The 14,661-nt window shown below is 49.1% G+C and overlaps 1 pseudogene; it reads right to left on the minus strand.

Moving 5' to 3' along the window:
* Positions 1-13,945: 13,945 nt before the first annotated feature.
* On the minus strand, positions 13,946-14,064 carry LOC135901287 (U2 spliceosomal RNA; annotated as a pseudogene).
* Positions 14,065-14,661: the final 597 nt, after the last annotated feature.

Consider the following 14,661-nt stretch of genomic DNA (forward strand, 5'->3'; position numbering starts at 1 on the left):
TGTGTACGTGCGGCTGGAAGATGGAATGATAGTAGATTTAATCAAAGGTGGAGGAGATGTTATGCTTGGAAAGCTTACGGCCCTTCATACGCAACGCCTCACGGCTTCAAGTGTACCAGAGAGATGGAAGAATGCCAACATTACACTAATCCATAAGAAAGGTGACGTTAAAGAATTGAAGAATTATAGGCGCATTACCTCGTGTTCATTATTGCATAAAATATTCACCAAGATAATTTCCAATAAAGTTAGGGCTACACTTGACTTCAATCAGCCAAGAGAACAGGCTGGCTTCAGGAAGGGATCACGTCCATGTCATCAATCAGGTAATTGAGAAATCTGCGAAGTAGTCTCAACCTCTCTATATGGCTTTTATTGATTATGAAAATGCATTTGATTCATCATATATACCAGCAGTCATGGAGGCAATGCGTAGTCAACGAGTATTGCATTCTAACCGGTGCAAACATATGGGGCAGAAACTTAGAGGTTGACAAAGAAGCTTGAGGACAAGTTAAGGACCACGCAAAGAGCGATGGAACCAAAATGTTAGCCGTAACGTAATAGCAAGAGAGCGCTGTTGATGAAATAGCAACCAGGAATAGCCGATATTCTAGTTGACATTTAGAGAAAATCGCGAAGTTGGGCAGGGCATGCATGCAAAGCGTAGGGCAGATAACCGGTGGACCATTAGAGTTACACATTGGATGCCAAGGGACGAGAAGCGCAGTCGAGGACGGTAGAAAGTTAGGTGCGGTGATGAGATTAGGAAATTTGCAGACGCAAGTTGGAACCAGCTGGCGCAAGACAGGGGTAATTGGAGATCGCAGGGAGATCGCCTTCGTCCTGCTAGCGGACATTAAAATGGCCTGATGATGTTGATGACGATACGCGCGGCTTAGTTGTTTTTAGCAACAGGAAAAAAAGTCGCAAGTTTCGCCCCAAAGACAAAGCATTGCTAGCGATAGCAAAGTATTACGCATCTGTACGAAGTAAGGTTCGTAGTTTTATCGGTCGTATAATTGCAGGAGAAAGCATGGTGTCGTGCGCGCAAAGACAAACATGAACCCATCTCGCTCGATGAACGCGAACCCACGTTGTCACAACAATGGCGGGATGAAGATCACAAACCGAGAGGACCGAACGCTTCTGCTGCTTTCCCTTAGCGCGTCTCCGAAACTTGAGATTAGGCGAGCTCCAGCACCAGGCGCGCCTGTAGAGAGAGCGCACATGCAGCCACCAGCCATGTCGGCTCGCAACATGTGTCTATATAATTGCTATCGCAATAAAAGAAAACTGGTATACACGCACAAAAGAATAAGGGTGAACCGAAGGGAGACGACTAATAAAACAAATAAAGCGGCCGTGCATTGGAATTTCGGCTCACAAATTTATCAAGTTTCCCGAAAGCAGAGTCAACTATACCGCTCAATCCGTTATGATAGGCGCTTTCTAATTCTGCTGTCAAACTCTGCTCCCTTAATTCCTTCTAGATATGCAGCCAGAATTAAACTTGGAAAGTGATGCATTGTTGTAGAACTAGTGGTTGAAAGGGAAAATTGTCATCCAACCGAATAGCGCGAACCCACGAAGGAAACCCATACGGGTTTCTTAGAAAGGAAGCTTTGTAGTTGTGGGAAAATTCGTCCTGGTGCGGGACTCAACCGCGAACCTTTCTTTCTGAGAAACACATATGGGTTTACACTGCAGCTTCGTGCTACATTCGGATGGATGGCAATTTTCCTCTTTCATGAATATTTCTCCATCTTGCGGAAGTCAGTATAATTGATTTTCCAAGGCATATATCCTTATAGGAGGGGTAATATCACCCACAGAATGAAATCTCTGACCGCGAGGGCCACGATCTATAGGATTGTGGTGTCTTTCTGGTCATTTTATGCTCACGTCTTCAGTAGATGCTTGCTGACGTTGCTACTTCACTGGTAACTCACGGGACAAATATTTCTTTGAGAGCTTTACTTTTATGTTAAAGGACGGGCATCAAAATGCTAAACGCTTCGCTTGACAGTTATCGTTGAAGAGACAGAGGCGAGGCAACAGGGGTTTGGCCATTTCGGCAAGGGAGAATATATGACTGACACATCACCGGCGAAGCTTCCGGGTCTAGCGATCCGTTGATGGTGGGCGTCGCTAGCCGTCCGTTCGCAGCGCAGAACCAGTTGGGGCACGCCAGTATACGACAGGCCGCAGTCAGAGGCTGCTATGGGGCCTGATCGGCGTGAATGACTCTTCCGCCTGCTGCGGGCCCATCACACTTCGCAACATGCAGAGGAGCCAGGAACTATCGACAAGGCGCCGTGCCGATTGTCACCGTAAAACGAGATCATAAAACGGCGGCACTTTGTATGGTCCGCTCCCCAATAAATGCCCGCGTCGCGCTGTCACTCGCTGGAGGGGTATTAAGGAGGATGACAGCGGTGCGTTCCTCAGTTGGTCGGAAGAAAAATAAGCGCCGTTGGAGAGTGCCAATGAACAGTGCAATGAGATCGATGGCACAATGCCTCTCCGCGTACAGGGCGCCCTATACTGCTGGGGCCGAATTTAGGCGGATGCCGGGGGCGCCGCCGTGTGCGCTCCGCGCCGAGGGCGAGCCCTGTGAGTGATGCGAGCGACCGCCGTCAGCGATCGTTCTTTGGAGACGCCGCCCGAGTCGCAGGCCCACAGACATTCATCACGCACTTACTGGTTCCCCGCTCTCGCCGGCGCACCCGCGTGCATGACTCCTATTGCGGGGGCCGAACCGCAAATGCCAGTTGGCCACCTGCGCGCAGTGCCCGCCCGCCAAGGAGGTCATCGCTTCGAACACCTGGCGCGCAACTCTCCTGGAACTTCTGCCCCACATGTACAGCATGCTAACTTTTCTTTCTCTCTCTCTTTTGTCAGCTTTACCATATCATTTATTCACCACCTCCCGAGTCTCCTATCCTTGAGCTCAGTCATCCTCAGCAGTGTCCCACCACATTTTACTTTACGAACTTACAAGCCTGCCCACTCTTCACTCCAGTGTTTGCTGTCATTTCACATTTTCCCCCATTATCGTGTCGGGGCAACGTACGGGACTGCTTCATTGCGTGCCAGGTGCAAAACATGTTCCATGAGATTTATACAGACTGCCGTTGCAGCTTTGTTGCTAAGGCTTCACATAACGAGGTTTTCCCTGTTTTTCTGAACCACACGCTGTTATATCTTCCTCACCTCGCTCCCCAATCAAGTTAATTATGGCGAGCGCGTGTGCACGCATTTACCTTATGGGGCCCTCTCTGCTGATCCCATCAAAATTACATTTTAATTATGCAGTGGAAAAACGAGCACAGCGCGAAAGACGGGGACAGAGAAAGACACACGTGACGCTGACTATCAACAATCTTTATTGGTGATGCAGGGACCACATATTAGAGGCGCATGCGCAAAAATAAAAGCCCCGCCGCGGCTGCCGCATTCCGATGGAGGCCCGCGGAATGCAAAAACGCTGCTGAACTGTGCACTGAGTGCACGTTAAACAACCAGGTGGTCAAAATTAATCCGGAGCCTCCCACTACGGCTTGCCTCATCGGGGTTTTGGAACGTAAAACTCCAGAATTCCAATTCAAGACGCATGTACGAAATAAAGTCGCTGTTTCGTCCTAACGGCGAGGCATCGATTGCGATAGCAAGGAAGGAAGGAAGGAAAACAAGACGTGAAAGGCAGAGAGGTTAACTACATTAAGTGTCCGGTTGGCTTCTCTGCACAGAGGGATGGGCTAAGGGGTAGAAAAGATAAGAACACAAGATATCTTAAAAAAAGGGGGAAAGCATCAATTCGCACATTCAATTGTTTTTCAATGAGTCTTGTTTCCTTTAAAAATCACACTAGCGCGATTGAAGCAGATCGTGCCGACGTCGGCTGGGACCACGGTCCAAGAATTCTACCTTCCGTAAGGGGATGGTTGTCAATCCTGTCGAGCGTGGTGCTGACGACTTGTCTTTGTGCACTGAAACGACGACAATCACACAAAAGGCGCCGCTAACGCCTCTTTGCACCCGCAAACTTCACTATCTGGACTTCTGGCCATTCCGATGAGGTAAGAGTACGCATTGGTAAAAGCTACTCCAAATCATATGCGACAGATGAGAGTTACCTATCGTCGTGGTAAGCCATGTCGAAGGCGAAGCTTCAGATCAGGATCCAGGAACAAATGCGCTGGTTTTTAGAGTCTGCCGAATTCCATTGGGCCGCGAGGAAGCGCACGGAGAGGAAAATTAATAAAAAATAAAGAACTCGTTAATTATAATATCTGATACTTCCTATCTTTAATATAATAAATGAAAAGCAGGGAGCTTTCCCGCTGCGTGTGCTCTTGACAGCGGGATAGCAACAGGATAACTTGGCAACCATTGAAATACGAGGTCTTGTCTTGTCTCAACTGCCCGATGGTAAATTTCCCGTGTGTCCGCGAGAAGTCGCTCGTGGGGCCCATGGCGTAATGCAGAGAGCAAACTCTGGAGGGCGGCCTTAGAATCACACAAGATGGACATTTCTCGGGCGTTTCTTGAATTGCTGCACGCAGAGCTGCAAGTTCGACAGCCGTCGTTGATGTCAAATGCGATGTTCTGAATTTTATGACTGTAGATTTTGCTGGGACAAATACTGCAACTGCTGAACTGGAGTGCATGACCGACCCGTCGGTGTAAACATTTAAGCGGTCACTGTAAGCGATATAAAATTATTAGGCAACTATAGGAAACAAAGATAGTAGTTTTATCGACCGTATAAACTTGCAAACATTCGCTTACTAAATAAATTAACAAGCATGGTGTCACGCGCGCACAGGCAAACATGAACGCATCTCACTAGACCGCGGACAATCGCTGTCAAAACGCAGGCGTGAGGAAGAGCTGCAGTAGCAGCGAGCGAGTGTACCTTCATGCTGTCTATCGCTTCAACGCAAACTCAGCGCTGAGAATACACAGCACGCATGAAGCTACGAGCCGCCGACGCACCTAGTCTCTGCCCCCAACGCAGATTGCTTTCAAAGAGGCGCCATCGCAGCCGCCGCTACGGAGTAGAACAACACCCGCCCCCCCCCCCCCCTCCCCTTCTCCTCCGGCGCCTTGCGCGCGATGGAATACGGTGCGCTACCTCGTTACCTCCCCACCTCCCGAGCTACCATCTGCAGCTCACCCTCGCTCGTTTTCACTCCCATCTATATACAGCATGTTATCGCACTTGGACTTTATACGGAACATCACAGCGACGGCAACGACGACGGCAGAAATGGAGTGTCTGTATAATTGCTATCGCAACAAAAACTTCAGCCCTGATTTAGGTACTGGTATGTCCTGTTCCACTCGGGCCCGTCTCATCTCCTATGCGATCGTTTGGCCTAAGACATCCCCGACGCAACCGACTGGTGCTCCAGACCGGTTTCGGGGAACGCGCTCCACAGCGGGTGACCCTCTTTCCCGCGGGGCACAAGAACAACTCGGCTTTCCCTCGGAGCTGAGTTTGGCTTCCGCCTCCGACGGTGCTCGACACAATAAAGAAACTTTTAACTGTTCCCGGCTGTTTTCGCCTTTTCGACTACCGCGACTTACGTGTACGTCCATGTGCAACTACACCGGCCGCGGACATAACAGTGGCGACGAGGAAGTAGATTTTGACTGGCAATACGCAACGCTTTTGACCAGCCACGGCTATGCACCGACTTCCAAATCGACTACCAGAAATCCTGGACATCGTGGTTTTGACGTCTTCAATTGTACTTTGAAACCAACGGTATCACGTATCCAGCTTTGAAGAGAGCCAACCTGCTAACACTGCGCGGGGAGCAGACCTACGACACTGTCTGCGCCCTCGTACACCCAAGCACTCCAATGGCCGTTGACTACGACGACATCGTAGCGGCACTCCAGAAACACTACGACCGCCGACCATCAGAGGCCATACATAGCGGCTCTCAAGACGCGTGCCGCCGGCTGCAATTTCGGGACGCTGAAATCGAGCACATCAGCTACTGAGCAGGAGGGAGGTGCGGATACCTACCTCATCTGCTAACACCACTATCCTCCCTTTGGACGATATGTTGCGGGACCGATTTGTGTACGGACTGCGCGACGAAAGCCTGCACCAGCGCCTGTTCGCGCAGACAGCTCTAACATTCACCAGAGCATAAGACATCACCGTAAAAGCAGAGAGCGCCAGTACCAGGAGGTATATTCGACGGAACGTCGAGCCTGTATATCAGACCAGTCAGCAGGTACGCAACTCCACTACTAGCGCAAAAGCAATTACAAAGGTATAGCGCCGTTGGCGATGCGACGACCAGCATGATCCACAGGGATGTTGGTTTTAGACAGCAATTAGCAAATTCTGCCGTGAATGTGGACAGATTGAAAAACCTTGCATCACGAAGCGCAAGCAGCTCCTATAGTAGACCATGCCCTAGCGAAATCACACCGTCGACATCCCAGAGTGGCAGACGCAAAGTAATGCGATCATGACATCAGAAACATCATCGGCACTTTATGACTTGAACAATGTGGTGAACCTCGGCACGAAATCGAAGATTTTTGCAGAAATAAGTGTACACCAGCGGCGGATAAAGTTTCAGGTGGATTCTGTAGTGGCATGCACGCTCATCAGCCACTTTAGTGCTACTTGGCATGACGATGCGCCAGCTCTCCAGCAAGACGACACGCAGATGAGAACATGGTCCGGACATTCTCTACCACTACTGAGCTGTGCCAACGTAGACGTCTACCACAACGGTCAGACCTATCAGCTGCTCTTGCTAGGGGTGCCAGGCTCTGGATCAAGTTTGCTAGGCAGAAACTGGTTCATCCCCACTTGGAGTGGTGGTTTGCGGGATGCACCAAACACCCAGCCACGCGGCAGTGGAACAGCTACAAGAGAAATACGACGCATTCTTCTCTGAAGAAATTCCTAGGAACACCGGACTTCCCGTCACCCTGGAGCTGCGGCAGGATGCAGCGCCTAAATTTCTGAACGCCAGGCCGGTACCCTTCGCTCGGCGAACATCGGTTGAATACGAGCTTGATCGACATCCCGAACAAGACATAACCGAGCCGATCCAACATTCGGATTGCGCTACACGACTTGTTATCGTCTGGTAGAAGAACGGAGTCCTGCGTCTCTGCGGGGACTGCCGGAGCACCGCCAGTCCAGCGATGAAAGCATGCTCGTACCCGCTGCCGACTCCCAGCACGCTTCGTGGTAAAAAAATCTTTAGCACCTTGGACTTGTCCCAGGCCTACCAGCAGTTGAAGGTGAGGGAACAAACTTTCAGTTACTCACTATCAGCACCATCAAGGGCCTCTACAAGGTCAACAGACTGCCATTTGGCATAGCTACAGCACCGGCAATCGTCCAGAAAAAAATGAAATCGACTAGTGGAATTCCGGTCATTTGCGTGTATCTTGATGTTATCATCTGTGGCGCCTCCGGTTGAGAGCACGCAGCGCGCTTAGAGCTCGTTCTTGAGAAGCTATAGTAATTAAGTGCCAACTTGCACATCAGCAGGGATTTTTTTTTTCCGGTGCCAGAAGTCAAGCTTCTGAGACGCAAGATTAATGCTAAGGGCGTCCATCCTACTGAAGACAAGGTGCGAGCAAACACCGAGGCACGAGCGCCAACTAACGAGCAGTAACCGTAGTCATTTTTAGGGCTGTTAACGTTCCATACGTCAGAATAACTTCTTGGGCGAGTTGTTTGCTTAGTATGATCTTTGTAGAGCAAGAACTCGAAAATGAAAGCTAACAGTGAGCGGAACGAAAGGAAAAGAAAGACGAGCGCTCGTCTTTCCCTTCCTCTCGTTCCCCCCTGTTTTTTCTTTCTTTTCGAGTTTTTGCGCTACAAAGATCACGCTAACGTTCTACGATCGGTTCTTAGAACATCGGGCTACTTTGGCGAATGACCTAAACTAACTCCTTCAAAAGGAAGTTCCTTGGACTAGGTCGTCGCGCCATTAAAAGTCATTTGATGCCCTAAAAAGCCACTCTTATGAAAGTGCACTGTTCTGAGGCACTACGACGTGAGAAAACCTCTGTTGCTGGCCTGTGAAGCATCACCATACGGAGTGGGTACAGTCCTCTCACAAGTTGACGATCAAGGACGGGAAGCCGCAGTCGCTATCGCGTCGCGCACCTTATCGCAACCAGAGAGGAATTAATGCCAGCTAAATAGAAAGGGGCTTGCAATCGTCTATGCGCAGCAATACAATTTCGCCAGCGCATTACCGGCCGAAAAGTGACCTTCATATCTGATCACCGGCCCGGCCCTTGTTGAGTATTGTGGGTCCTCAGAAGCCAATGCCACATACATTGTCGCCGCGAATGACGTGTTGGTGCATCAAGATGTCAGCGTACGACTACGAGGTTATACACCGCACTGGAAAGAAGCACCAAAACGCCGACATACTAAGCCGCCTGCTCCTCGACACTACAGTAGAAGAACCACCCCGCCTGGAGAGATAGTCATGTACAAAGCGCTGCCGAAACCTCCGCTAACAGATGACATGGTGGCAACATCAACAAAGGAATGCACAATATTGAAGGGAGTCTGCGGAGTGGTGTGGTGGAATCGGGAAGGCTTGCAATTTTGAACCATTTTTTTCTATGCTGTGGTCAATTTAACAGGCCACCACATGTGACCTCTGGGGCAGTTTTTCATGGCTACAGTGCCTCGATGGCCTGCGTTGGACGAGGAAAGGAGAAGCAAGACGTGCCTTGCGGCTGACGTGCCCCTTCATCCTGGTGCTGTGCGAGCATAATTTCGAGGCGACAGGCCCCCAAGCGCGCGCGGCCCTGGAGCCAAAGTGCCGGCCCGAGACAATCCGGGCCTCAATTTACACGTCCGGCAGAGGAGAGCTCGGCTCCGACGTGTGTGCATGGCCGCGGTGAATGAGAAGGCTGCTTTTCGGGGGCTGGGGGGATTAGTCGACGGGCCAACACAATTAACTGTCTGTCGCGAACAGCTTCATCGATGGAGGCACATTGCAACACCACGTCGCAAGCTTTCTCTTCGGGCAGCACAGCACCGTTCAAATCACCACAGGGCAAACTCTAGCGAAATCGATGTTTGAACGAGAAACGATAACCCAGCTCAAAGCACTTCTCCCCGAGCCTCCGGCGAAAATATCTCGGGAAGAACAAAAGCTCCGCCGCTGCATAGACTCGAGAAATGCCAGCACATAGTCGCCCGCCAGTTCAATAAACAAACAGGTTCGGTCGAGGCGACCATACTGAAGCGTATAGGCTTGCGGTCGTGACTGGTCGACATGGGCGGAATGCGCACACGCCGCCCCCTCAACCAGCTGGGTCGTTCCTTAAAGCGAAGGTTTCGGAGAATCCTTCGCTCCAAGAGAACAGCCCTAGGTCGGCTTCGTCTCACTTAACCTGACATCTCGTACCAGGTGTACCGGCGTCGCCGCCAGTAGTTCCGGAACCAAGTGACAATGGCACCCAGAACACGCCTGCTTCCCTCTCGAACACGCCCATTCAGCGAGCGTCCACGTGTTCACGGCGGCCTCCACAGCGCTTCCAGGGCAGAGGAAATGTTGCGACCTGTTCCCCTCGGGCACGTCTCATCTCCGACGCGACAGACCGGTTTCAGGGAACGCGCTCCACAGCGGGTTACCCTCCCTCTTTCCCGCGTGGTAAGGACAACTCGGTTTTGCGTCGGCGTGGAGTCTGGCGTCCGCTTCCAAAGGTGCTCAACACAATAAAGAAGTTTTTAAATGTTCTTGGCTGTCTTCGCCTTTTGGACTACCGCAACTTACGCGTACGTCCATGTGCAAGGACACTTGCGGACATAACAGCGGCGACGAGGCAGTGGATTTCGACCCCCGCTATCAAGCTATCAATCTTCCTAATGTAACCTGATATAATGTGATCAAATATGCTCAAAGCCGCAGTCACGGCACTGGATTTTCAGGTAGACTTGAACCGTATTGTGCACATTATTGTGGTGCTCCCTTCAACGCCCACTTAGGCACCTATACCGGCGTATCCAGCATATTTCTTCCCGCAAGTTAGTGGAATCAAGTACAGCACCGCTATGGCACGGGCACAAAACGTGCTTCACAGAGCACCTGCTCCGACGGGCTGCTGGAGCGTTCGCAAGTTTGCAAAGATCAGAAAGTTTTTCATGAGCAGAGAAACAACTGGGTATGCCAGCACGCTGCTCAGTCTTTTTCAGCTTCAGCCTTCGGAGTATACACGGTGTCATAGCCTCCTATATATACGTATCATAGGAGGCTATGATCGTGCAAATGCGGGAACACAGCAAAGCCACTTCCTTTTTTTTTTAATGACTGGTCGTGACTCGGTGTTTTCACCACGTTTGATCTGCATAAGCAGCTTTCCCGCTACAGCAGATATTAAGGCCTTTGGGTAACCAGCACTTGATTGGTGGCCCACCCGTGCCTCAAAACTCAGTTGCATAAAGTGCGGACATGACCTCCTGAGAGTGTGGAAAAGACAGATATTTCGTTTGTCGTTTGTTCTCAGTTTTATACTTTTGATTATTCACTCGTTCCTGAAATTATGCGTGCATACAAACCTCCCGATTCTTGGCCCATCTCCCATTCTGGGTACATTTTCAAGGGTCATCATCAACGTTTTGTCATTGGAACCCGCAAGCAAAGACGCTATCAAACACTAAGAATCAACAACAAAAGCTTTCTATACATGTCAGAACAAAAATGTAAAACCTCAACAGTTACAAAAATCAATAATCTCTGTGAACGCGACAGCCTAAAAAGAGAGCATACAAGGTGAAAAAAAATATATTTTTGGCAACGCGTACATGTCAAAGGCACCTAATCATGTCGAGGTATCTAATCTCTTGGTCAAAGAGGCGCATACAGTTGAAACTCGATTTCACGAAGTGATGACCACGCTCGAATTATTTCGTTAAATGGGAAAGTTTGTAAAATCGAGATAGGAATTTTCGGTCCTTCGAAACTTAAAATTGTTATGTAGCGGCACGCGAAAGCTACCACGGCATTGTATTTGCCGCTTATCCAGCCATCTGTCGCATAAACCGTGAAATAACGAAATCAACCACCGCCGTCCTTGTTGAGGCGGTGTTGAGCCCGTTGCTCCGTGCATGAATACGGCGTGCAGCCTCGTCAAAATAATGCTAGGGCCGTCACCATGGCGCCTAGATGTTCTAACGCGATAGCTTTAGAGCGCACGCTCGAAGAAAAACCCGTCCGTGTCAAAATTAGAAAGAAACCACCACTTTCTTTCCTAATTTATTTCAGGCAAACTTCGTTAAATTGAGTTCGGCCAAGCTAGTTTCGTTAATTCGGGTTGATCACAACATTGAACCCTATGGGTACCATGCCGGGGAATGGAAATTTCCTCGTTAGATTGGGAACTTCGTAAAATCGGGTTTCGTTATATCGAGTTTTAACTGTAGATGGTGTACATATGGCACTCATATTTCACGTGCTCACTTGTCTCTACAATTTTTGATGATGCGCACTTTATCAAAACTAGGGGAACATCTGGAACCGCCTCAGTGAACCTGTTGTCCCTTTTAATAAATTAGCACGTTCGCGGAAGCTGTCTTTAATGCACATTTTCTTTTCACCGTCGTCGCAACTTTTCAACATCCGCCTATGCCATTAAAGATTGCTCGATAACGCTCGCTGATTTGTTGAAATATGTTGATGTTCACATTTCCCGCAAACTTACTTGGATGCATCAAGCTAATCAAATTACTAATTTTGCAAACAATGCCCTAGGTACGTCCTGGGTATAATCCGTCGCACTCTTTCTCTCGCACATTCCTGTGTTAGGCTGTTAGCCTGCAAAACGTTTATCCGCCCCATACTTGAGCACGCAGCGCAATATTTGACCCTTACCACTTAAATCAGTCCAGAACAGCACTACTATGCATTCATCCTTTGTTAACTACAGCGCGACAGAAAGACGATGGACAAGAACGAAGTGAACACACAGAGCGCTGCTTCACTCTTGTCCTCTCTCTTTGTGTCTCGCTGTAGTAAATAATGAATGAAACTTGCCCAGGTTTCAGTTCTTACGTTAGATTCATCTTATAGCTTAATATTCTTACAACTCTATATACGTGTCACGGCACTAAAATTGTAACTCGGTTCTTGCGCACCGGTCGATCTTCAAAGAATAGCTCCACTAAATCTTTATCACATGTTCTTACATCGAAGCTGTATACATCTACTCGTAGCGCATCTGTCGTGTCCTTGAAAAAAAAAAGAAGTAGTAGTAAAGAAAAAAAAAAACACTCTTTCTTGAGCCGATACCGGAGGTAGTGCAATCGTAGGCTAAAACTGAAGCGAAAAGTGTGCATATCCTTTCGAATCACGCATACAGTGCATACTACATAGGTCGTTTCGATAAAGAAAAGCATAAAACACGTCTCGTGTGTCAACATGGTGGATAATAAGGCGGTCGTTAACAATGGGAAGCACAATCTGAACAACGGCGTCGCGCTCGTGGAACGGATGAACATCGTGTCCAGGAGGTTGTGAAGCCGAAAACGCGGCCAAGCGCCGAAAGTGCAGTGCAATTAATCGTTTCAAGGGTGCAAGTTCTAAATTTAAGAAATTTCTCGGTGCAGAATTTGAGTTTAGTTGCTCCGTGTGTGATCGACTGTGGTTCTAAGTAAATTACGCTTGTCTTTGCTCCACTCTTTGTGGGTGCACGAAGTAGCGGCGCAAGCCAAGTCGCAGGTCGTTCAAACGTCTTTGGTTAATAATTAGGTAAAGTGCATGTGAATGTCGCCATGTGAGTAATTTCAAGCCACGTCTCAATGGGTAATCGTTCTAGGTGTCGTTTACAGCCTCGCTGTCCAACCACCTTCACAGCGTAGATTGGTGACTGAGCGTGTGTTGGTGGGCTAGTTGGTTAAGCATGATTACAAAGACGGCGCCGAATAAAACAACACACGAAGAAGGGGAACACGAGACAGCACGTAGGCGCACTAACAACTGAGTGTTTTATTTCTTGACATAGTAATATATAGCTGCTGTCAAGGACCAAAACAACAAGAAATAAACAGGGCAGTCATCTGCATCGCACAAGTAAGCCAAGATACAGCATAACTTTTAAGTGTCACTCTCAAGATATGCCAGTTCCTTTGTCGAAAGCGAAACTGAGGCTTCACTGATACAATCAACACCGCGCTTTTTTATCTCAAGCGCTTCCAATATCTCCCTTGTGAGTTGATGGTCAGCTCTGTACAGAACACTGGTTCTATCGAAATCTGGGATGCACTTGCGAGCCTTACAATGCGCACTTATATGACCGGAGAGCTGGTTTTTCATCTTATATCTAAGCTCATGTAATCTGTCATTCAGACATCTGCCCGTTTGTCCTACATATGATGAACCGCACGGCAAGGGGACCGAATAAACTACTTTCTGTACACATCCGACATGTTTCTGCCCATATTTTTTGCGCACACCTGTTTGTTTTCCCGATTTCCTGCGTTCACTTTGGCACACATCAAACCAAGACGTTTCGGAGCGGAAAATATAACACGAACACCAGCTCGTGTACCTACTTTTTTGAGATTGTGAGATATGCCGTGAACATATGGAATAATGGCAAACCTGGTTTCAGAAGGGCCTGCTAGACCCTGGTTTACAGCGCTAGGTTGCTTGAGCTGTTTGAGCATTTTTTTCCGCAACAGATACGATCACATGGTGAGGATAACTTGCCCCATTGAGACGTGCTGTCTCGTGTTCCCCTTCTTCGTGTGTTGTTTTATTCGGCGCCGTCTTTGTAATCGTGGATTGGTGCCCAAGTTTTCTTTTTACAGCGAAGCTGCTTACCTGTATGCATCCCCCGCACGCGTTCTAGGAGGGGCGCGGGGAAGGGGGGAGGGTGTTGGTAGTACCCTAGCCGGCTTACGTCCGTCTCACGGCGCGTGGACAGGAATGCGTGGGCCGATGCCGGAGGTAGTGCAATACCGTGCCGACCCGCGGCGAAGGTGACGCAGGCTTCAAGCACTCCGCCAACTTCTAAAAATAAGTTTAATATCTTGGGTTCAAATAGAACCACGTAAGTTTGGCGTTGTATAAGAAACACACACACACACACACACACACACACACACACACACACACACACACACACACACACACACACACACACACACACACACGCACACACACACGCACGCACGCACGCACGCACGCACGCACGCACGCACGCACGCACACACGCACACACGCACACACACACACACACACACACACACACACACACACACACACACACACACACACACACACACACACACACACACACAGCTCTCATGCCACTCACGGGGCCCTTGAATACCTAAATAAATAAATTGTACTGAATCCGACGACCACTGACTAATTAAAGATCGTCGTCAGCGCTATGCCACGAGATAGTCGCTCGAGCTCGCTCTCGGTGTGCCGTTCGTGAGCGGTGTGCCTTTCTGAAATATATGAATTTATGAGCTAGTGTTGAGATGAGCGCTCACGGCGCCTGCAAAGCTCTATTTCCTGAGTTAATGATACAGTTCAGCTACCCTATATTTGCCAGTGTGGGTTTCATCGAAGAAGCGAAAGTATAACACGAATAGCACAAGCCGTAATTGACATGGCAAGAACGTCGTCGGAC

This window comes from Dermacentor albipictus, chromosome 1 (assembly GCF_038994185.2).
Source record: "Dermacentor albipictus isolate Rhodes 1998 colony chromosome 1, USDA_Dalb.pri_finalv2, whole genome shotgun sequence".
In the NCBI taxonomy this organism is placed as follows: domain Eukaryota; kingdom Metazoa; phylum Arthropoda; class Arachnida; order Ixodida; family Ixodidae; genus Dermacentor; species Dermacentor albipictus.